The sequence below is a fragment of the Palaemon carinicauda genome, chromosome 1, assembly GCF_036898095.1.
Source record: "Palaemon carinicauda isolate YSFRI2023 chromosome 1, ASM3689809v2, whole genome shotgun sequence".
NCBI classification, from domain to species: Eukaryota; Metazoa; Arthropoda; class Malacostraca; order Decapoda; family Palaemonidae; genus Palaemon; species Palaemon carinicauda.
The window spans coordinates 142,220,969-142,229,722 of NC_090725.1; the positions used below are offsets into that span (position 1 = coordinate 142,220,969).

General features: G+C 35.4%; 1 protein-coding gene across 1 annotated transcript in view; it reads left to right on the forward strand.

The window, feature by feature from the left end:
• The first annotated feature begins 1,878 nt into the window (after positions 1 to 1,878).
• The window catches only part of LOC137652304 (C-type lectin domain family 12 member B-like), a 105,549-nt gene continuing 98,673 nt past the window's right edge, over positions 1,879 to 8,754 (forward strand). Inside the window, exon 1 of the mRNA XM_068385624.1 lies at positions 1,879 to 2,030. The gene's annotated coding sequence lies outside the window, so the exon portion shown is untranslated. The remainder of the gene's footprint in view (positions 2,031 to 8,754) is intronic.

The following is an 8,754-nucleotide window of genomic DNA, read 5'->3' on the forward strand; positions in this document are numbered from 1 at the left end:
CGGAGCCACTAATCTCTCAAGCGTTTCTTCATCCAAACACAAGTGAAGGCAATTTACTCACAAATCTCATGTCTTGCAGCGATCCAGCGAGATTTGAACAGCAAAGCCAATTCAAGTTTCCTTGCATGGAAGAGTTATGATAAGATAAAAGAACGGACAAAAACATGGGTTTCACTAAATTTCGAGTTACGCCATCGTTTAAACATATTATTCTTACTAGCTAAGCTGCAAACCTAGTTGGGAAATAAGGATGCGATAAGCCCAAGGGCTCTAACATGGAAAATAGTTCTGTGAGGAAAGGAAATAAGGAAACAGAATAGTGTGCCTGAGTGTACCCTCATACAAGAGAACCTAACTCAAGACCGCGGAAGGCCGTGGTACAGAGGCTTTGGCACTATCCAAGACTAGAGAACAATGGTTTGATTTTGGAGTGTCCTTCTCCAAGAAAAGCTGCATACCCTCTGTTAAGTAACCGAAGATCCAATTCCAGTTCTACAACACATGCATCCATCAGTAATTAGGACACACTAGTGTCATATCAAGGTACCGATGGGGAGGTTGAACTAAGCCCTAGGAGGTCAGGATAGAACATGCTGTGTTAGAAAAATTTCTTAATAAAAAATAATATTTTACGTGCATTTATTTTCGTGACGAGTATCACTGATTTGGAAATTTAAAGAAAAAGTAGCATTTGCTCTGACTTGCCTATTAAATCAATAACTACTCTCATGCTAAAAAAAAAAAATGTTCTAAAGTGTGTTTTCACCACATCCAGACCCACTCTATTTCAGCAATGTTTTTTTTTATGAAAGTAGGAATATCCCTGTAAAGTAGTGTGAAAATGCACTTATGTTTTATTCGTTCTGCACAATTATTGTAATCGGTCACTAATGTTACGATAAAACCAGGTAACGTCTACATGTATCCAGCACAGTAAAATACCTGCAAATCTTGTTCCTGGTTATCGCTTAACCGTTTCCACAGGTCCTTAAAAATTAACAAAAAGAAGTAACGAGTAATGATAGTAAATAACAATGCGTAAGAAAAATTTCGGAGAAACACTTGAACTCTCGAGAGTTTTCAGATGTTTGCTTTTGAATATTTCCGTGATACTTTATTAGACCATTTTGATAAATAAGAGCCTCATTTCCTGTCTCTAATTTCTGCACTCAATCTTTCCTTCTTTCCCAGCTTTTGCCAAATTTCCACTCCTTGTGGCTCTTTTGTCTTTACAAAATGTCTCGTTTCTTTTAGTTCTTTTTATGATTGATTATTAATTGATTTAAGGCTCGTTATATAGCATACCTATGCCATTTGAAAAAAAAAAAAAAAGTATTCTTCTCCTTTTGTCAGAAATATTTTGCTGATAAATGTAATTTTTCTATAACTCTACTAATCTTCCACTTTCTCTACCAGTAACTCGTACACCCAAACCATCTTTTTTACTGTATTCGATTTCTTTTATTTTACACTCCTAAGTTCTTTGCCTATCGATTGCATTTCTCTATATCTATATATCACCAGAGTCAGTCTTGTCTTTATCAACTGTTCGGTTTATGTATGCAGATACGTACGCCCTTATCCTTTGTGCATACATTCAGAGACGGGGGAGATATGGTAGGAACAGGCAGCTCTCCTAAGGGCTGTACAACTACGGGAGAATGGGCCAGTGGGTGGAGGGATGGGTATAAATGATGATGAGGAAAAGGGGGGGGGGGGGGGGGGGGTAGTGCCACGAGTTGATCCGTAGAGTCAGGCACTTATACAGACTACTCAAGTCTTCCTCCTTACCTCCCCCTCCATATTTCTCATTCTTTCTTTCCTACCAACCCCCATTTTCGTCTCTCTCTCTCTCTCTCTCTCTCTCTCTCTCTCTCTCTCTCTCTCTCTCTCTCTCTCTCTCTCTCTCTCTCTTTTCGTTCACTTGTGAGACTGGGTCTCAATTTCAGTGCCACAGCCAGGCACAGACTGAGACAGTGCCAGTATAGATCATTCGAGCGAGAGAGCAACATCGACTCAGCGCCACTGCTGTGAGTATGACGAGTGAGATGTTTGCGCCTCCTAAACGTTTGTAAAGTCATATTATCTATAACAGGGTATAAAGATTACATTAGGTAATTAAAAAGTGATTTTTAAAATGAAACTATGCTTGCGAATAGATACAGGTATTCAGTAAAGTTTTGCACATACAGACAATAAACAAACTGGAGTTTAGACTGAATATTCTTACAAAACATACACACAAGGTTTGCACAGGGTTTCTAGACATAACATTTTAAAGTAGCCTACAGGTTTATAGGACTTTGAACTGAAATTACCTCTTCTTTCTTTAGAATAACTTCCTCGTTGTTGTTCGAATTGTATGATCAGAATTTATATAAAATACTCTAACAAAATTAAAGATAACATTATCACAATATCCGAGAAATTAATTGTTTTATATATATCATAGATAACAAAATTACCGATGACTGAAATTGATTTCAATACGCAAGGGTGAATTTCAAGTAAATATCATCGACTGTTATCAAAACTGAATGACTGTTTAAAATAACGACACACTTTGGACTTGAAAATGTGAGACTAGGGATGCATTGTCAATAGCGATAAATAAAAGAAGAATGACAAATAATACGTTTTAAAGCTAAGTTAAGTTATGAAGAGAGACAAAGACTTAGTAGATAAATGAAAGTAGTCTCGAGATGGTAAGAGCAGACTAGCAGCCTCTAAAACTTCAGGCGGGCCAAAACTTAGTGTTAACGAGAAAAAACTAAGATTAGTAAAAGGGAAAGGGGAGACTACCGAAATCAAGTTACCCTGGGCTATCGCGATTCAATGAGAAGGTAACCTTTCCCTCAACGGTAAACAATGCTGGGATTCAAAATTTAAAACGGGATAATTTGGGTGTTTTGACATGATGAGAAATCTGGTGGTTTGATATTGTGGGGTCTATTATGTGTCGTGATTAGAAAAACATTTGGTGCTGAATTGTGGCAGAGAACTAATCAATGCGACCAAGATTGGAATCAAAAGCAGTGACTACGCACGATATCGGTTGTTGTGATTTGAATGGAAATTAAATGCAGTGTTTGGAGGGAAAAGGTGCTTTAATTAGACAGGAAATAAGGTGAAGTGAATGATACGAAAATGTTGTAGTGATTGGAACAGATATTAGATTCTGAGACTGGGCGGAATACTTGATATTTCGACTAACTGAAACATTAGGTGCCGGGATGGGACATGAAAGCAATTACTGCCACTTATTGGAAAACCCCGAGCTACTAAAGACGGCGAAAAGACGCGCTGGGATTTTGGGAGATATTAAGTGTTGAGACTAACAAAGAAGTTGGGTGTTAGTTTATCAGGGCCAAGAAACCCCAGCTGACGTTTGATAATGAATCAGGTGCCATAGTGCGATAGTAAACTGTGTGAAGTGGCTTGATAGTAAATCAGGTCTTATAGTCCTAGAGTAAATTAGGTGCCGTGGCTTGATAGTAAATCAGATCTTCTGGTCCTAGAGTAAATTAGTTGCTGCGGTATTTGAGTAAATCAGACTTCAGGCTTGGTAGCAAATTTATTGTTATGGCTTCATATTAAGTCAGGTGTTGTGGTTTGTGGTAAATCAGATGTGGTCTATTGGCAAAGAAGGTTCTGTGATAGATAGCATATTAAGGTGATGTTTCATGATAACAAATTAGATGTTGTGGTCAGGCAGTAAATCAGATATGTGCCGTTATAATAAATCCCGTGCTTTAGCTTGACAGTAAATAAGCGGGAAATAAGCTCAGCCATAGGAGTACGTGCTGTGATTACAGGCGACGATGAGGGCAGTCAAATTGTACTAGATATATGCAGGAAGCCAGTGTCCTAAAAGCAATGATCCGACTTTGCTGTGTACATTGTAATAGAAAAACTAAAGATTTTTTATGATAATGCTTTACCGAATCCTTGGTTAATCAAGTAACTTTAAGGAGATTTTACCAACGAAAAACATGTGGTATGATCTTATCAACGATGATACCAGTATCTTCATAAAACAAAATTCTGAACCAAAACCTCAATGACTAATACCATCACATGCTTCAACAAAAACACGCGTCATTTTTCTATATCACACTGAGGTGTTTTAAACATTAATAAAAAAATATCATAAGAAAAATTAATAGGCAAAAGGGTTATCTGAGAGAGAGAGAGAGAGAGAGAGAGAGAGAGAGAGAGAGAGAGAGAGAGAGAGAGAGAGAGAGATAAACAACCCCCTTCCAGGTAAATATAGCAGAGGCGTTATGACCTCACCTAAGAAATATTTCCATAGTGGAACAGAAGACAAGAGCATTTGAAGGCTTCGCCTTCTTCCACTCCGTCGCCCTCGAGAGAGGAGGATTGAACGAGATCGAGAAGTGGGAGAGGGGAGGCAAGAGCCGTCAATGACTCTCCTCTGAGAGAGAGAGAGAGAGAGAGAGAGAGAGAGAGAGAGAGAGAGAGAGAGAGAGATAGAGAGAGGTGGTTATATAAGGAATTTCATGCCAGTCACTTGTGTCAGAATTTTCACAAGAAGAGTATAAAACTATATCATGTGTGTTTGTGAATGTGTATGTGTGTGTATCTGTGCAAGAGAGAGAAGGAGCCAATGTATACCAGGTAAAGCGTCGAGATATAAACCTTATAAGTGGTAGAAGAGTGAATGCATGTCTTATTGAAGATAAGCGAGTTCTTTGTTAAGTCGCATGGGAGAGAGAAAGATACAATTTAGAGAGACTCATTGAGTGAAACTCTAAGATACACAATATAAGTGTATCATATAAATGATGAAATAATATCCTTGTGTTAGTGTTTATGTTACAAAAGTATATTTATGGGTGTTCGTGCACACAGAGAGAGAGAGAGAGAGAGAGAGAGAGAGAGAGAGAGAGAGAGAGAGAGAGAGAGAGAGAGAGAGAGAGAGAGAGAGATGCTTCTCAACAAAGTCTATTGGTACTTTAATTTGTCTGGACTGCCACCTCTTCCCCTACACGCAGAGCCATGATGCTTCTCATCACAGCTTCCTTACATCATATTATGCAGATAGTTCGTAATAATAATAATAATAATAATAATAATAATAATAATAATAATAATAATAATAATAATAATAATAATAATAATAACAATAATAATCACTACAGCCTTTTGCATTGGGCCCGTATCTTATGAAGCAAGAACCAATTGTAGTCGCCTTAATACCAAGTTATTTTTCAAAATTTATCATATGTCAAGGGTATAAAAATAATGATCGTTAAATGCCCAAGAAATCGTTAAGTAGTTTTTAGTAGTCGCTAAATATCACCGTCGGCCTCGAAGCCTTTTATATACCAAAAAGAACTTGCAATCGTTAAATATTAATACGAGGTTCATGTATCAAGACCAGATTGCCATAGTTAAATATCTAAATTAATCTTTGAAGGGCTTTACACGTCAAAGCCAAATTGCATTCGCTTACTATTCAAGCTGTCTTGTCAGTGTGTTTTGAATGCACCCTTGAGGTTACAATGTCTAAAATGCTTACTCACTGGTTTTTATTAATAATACTTGTTGTTTGGTTAGTGACTTTATGCTCTCATTCATTCTAACGACTCATTCGTTTTAATGATCATCTCGATATTTGTTTCGCTTCGACATTGACTCTTGGATCATTTGACAGATTTTTAACCTTACTGGGGCATATAAAACCTACAGTATTCTTATTGAAAAGTATTTCATTCGAAATGAACAAGTGGTGCACGCATATTATATGGGTAATGTGGTTATGAAATTACCATTACCTTCTAGGTACTTTAACTTATTCCCTTGTTATTAAATAATCTTTTTAAACTTGAATTATGTTTTACCTCGAATAATCTGCTTCAACTGCAATTCTAGTCTTCCATAATTTAGTTAAAGGCATGCCAGATATCACAGTGGATAATCTATTATCCTGGAAAGACATTTTATAATAAACTGTTATTTATGGCAAATCTTTTCGTTACATTGAAATTTCTGTTAATCTCTACAAGATTGTTAATTCTGGTTTTTTATTCGAGTTATTTTGTAATAATTTCACCAAACTCTTCAAGTTATACTGATATTTTCGAATATTTTTTTCAAAATCTTACTGATATTAGTATTAATAATATACATTGATTATTTGGGCATTTTTTCTTCATCACACTGCTAGACTTTCGCACTAATAAACTGTTAGGCTAATCATGTCTAATCTGCTTAAACATGATATCCAATGTTAGGAAAGCTCAATACATTTTGAAGTCAAACGTGTAACAAGAATTAATTCTCTAATATTACTCTTTTATGATAGTATACATCAAGTCACAACACTAACCATAGCTAGTTTTAAAAAGTTCCCTTGATAGTCTTGGGTACATTAGCGAACTGTACATTGACCTACTATGTGGGACATACTAGAAAAATTATGGAGTTAGGGATAAAATCTCCACTAATAAGATAATTACTACTACTTCGAATACTCTATAATTGAAAATTTTCCTGTAATTTCAGGCCGAAAAGTTTTTATCAAAAAAAAAAAGAAAAAAAAATAATCGACTACATTCCTACAAAATTCTAAATGATTCTCGTCTCTAAAATTGTTGGTAAAAAAAAATTAATAATAATAATAATAATAATAATAATAATAATAATAATAATAATAATAATAATAATAATAATAATACAGAGGGAAACAAGCATAAAAAAATTATGATTACTTTCATCACTGTCTTATATATATTTTAGACTAAGAAAATTCCATAATAAGTTTACGTTGGTTATCTTTTTTAATCTTAGAAATAATATGACAAATGAACGGCCAGACAGGACAGCTCCTTACTCGGGTACACTAAGGGTTCGAATAGAAGTTTAATATAAAAAGGGCAATCTCGCCAGTTTGTTTTAAATAAAAATTACTTTTTTTTTTTCTTTTTTTTCTTTTTTTTTTTTTTTTTTTTGCGGTGAGGAGCCAGATGCTTCAGTGGGGCTCTGAAACAAAAGCACCCTTAAGGTTATCCAATATTGCTGCTGTTAATATAGACTAATGCATTCAATACCGTGTATGTTATTTGTGTAAAAGTTCGAAGAAGAATCAAAATAAGACTAAGAAGCAAAAATAACATAACTAGGCAGTGACCGATAAGTTGCGAAAAAATCTTATTAAGTACTGGAATCAACGTAACCAGAAACACCGAGGAGTTATATTTGCTTTTGTGTACTTCACGCACACCTTAAGAGGGTTTGAAGAATCCTCTCGTCTGCGTGTGTTCTTTTTTTCTTCTTTTCTTTTTTAGCCGATCCAAGGCACATAACACGGAAATAAAAAAAAAAAAGAAAAAACAATAAGACATCCCATCACAAACGCCAGGAACAACACAAGAATCAATGATAAAATCTAAATGAAGAAATCAAGAAAATAAATATGGATATATATCACTAACGAAATTCAAAACAGAGACAAAATATAGAAGTATGCCTGATTCCGCTTATCAACATACAGTTATTTCTTAAAGTAAACTGTACAGGTAGCAGTAACATCTCGTTGTCGCTAACATTAAAACATTATCAATATTTGCTATACACACACACTCACTCACACACACACACACACACACACACACATATATATATATATATATATATATATATATATATATATATGTGTGTGTGTGTGTGTGTGTGCGTGTGTATGTGTGTAAGCATGATTCAAGTCCCGAGTATACGGGAATAATGGAGGTAATAAGATTAAGAATTAAGTTGGGAAAACTCGACACTGATGTTACATCAACCTAATTTCTATTCCTTCACCTTCTGTAAAACACCAAGAATACGCCAGTACGATAAAGCGACGTTTACGGTAATTTCTTTGCTTAGGATATGGATACAGTATTATATAGTATAACCTAACTGACAAGAAACAGTTAATTTATCCTTTTCTATAAGAAGAATAAGGTTTACAACTCATAACGATGCAATAAGCTTAACTCAAATAAGTTTTATAAATATTTTGTGATATTTAATAACAAAAATTCTCTCGACTATAAATCCGGGATAGAGGGATCCTTTCACCTTTTCGTTCGTATCCTATACATAAGGCTCTATAACTTCAAGATACATCATGGTGTAGATATAAAAGAATAAAGGTTTTATGTAATCTATTGCCTTAGAAAAGGACTGAATAAGGTAGTCTCCGTTCTCGAAGGAACGCTTCTCATGTAAGAAAAAGGCTGGTCCACCCTTCATATGGAACAGAGAAAAAATAGCACCCTGTAGCAAAGTGTTGCCTTCCTTTATTATTAAGAATTATGCAAATTATGTCCTTTAATGATTGAAAGGATTTTTTTTAACAGTGAAGAAAAATTAGCCTTGTGCTCTATGAAAGAGACGGAATAGAACCAGTTACAGGTTAACTGATTGGATTGCTTCTTAAAAAAAAAAAAAAAAACTATAGAAAATTATAGTGTATTATTATTCAAAGTAGAAAAGGCGGTGCACAGGAGCCATGCTTGTAAATAATCATGAGAAAACTAGTTCCTCCTTCCACCGGATAAGCAATCATTCAAAAAGAAATAGGCGTTCGGCATCAAAAGCGTCGTTGGGCTCAATTATCTTCCTTTTCTCTTAATAATTGCACGCGTCCGAGCTTTCAAATGCGTCACAGATATCCAGGGTAGTTAGTGCGGCCGCCCTCTCTGCACCGCTCGGCCGATACGCAGTCTGAGCGTCCTTTTGTACCGA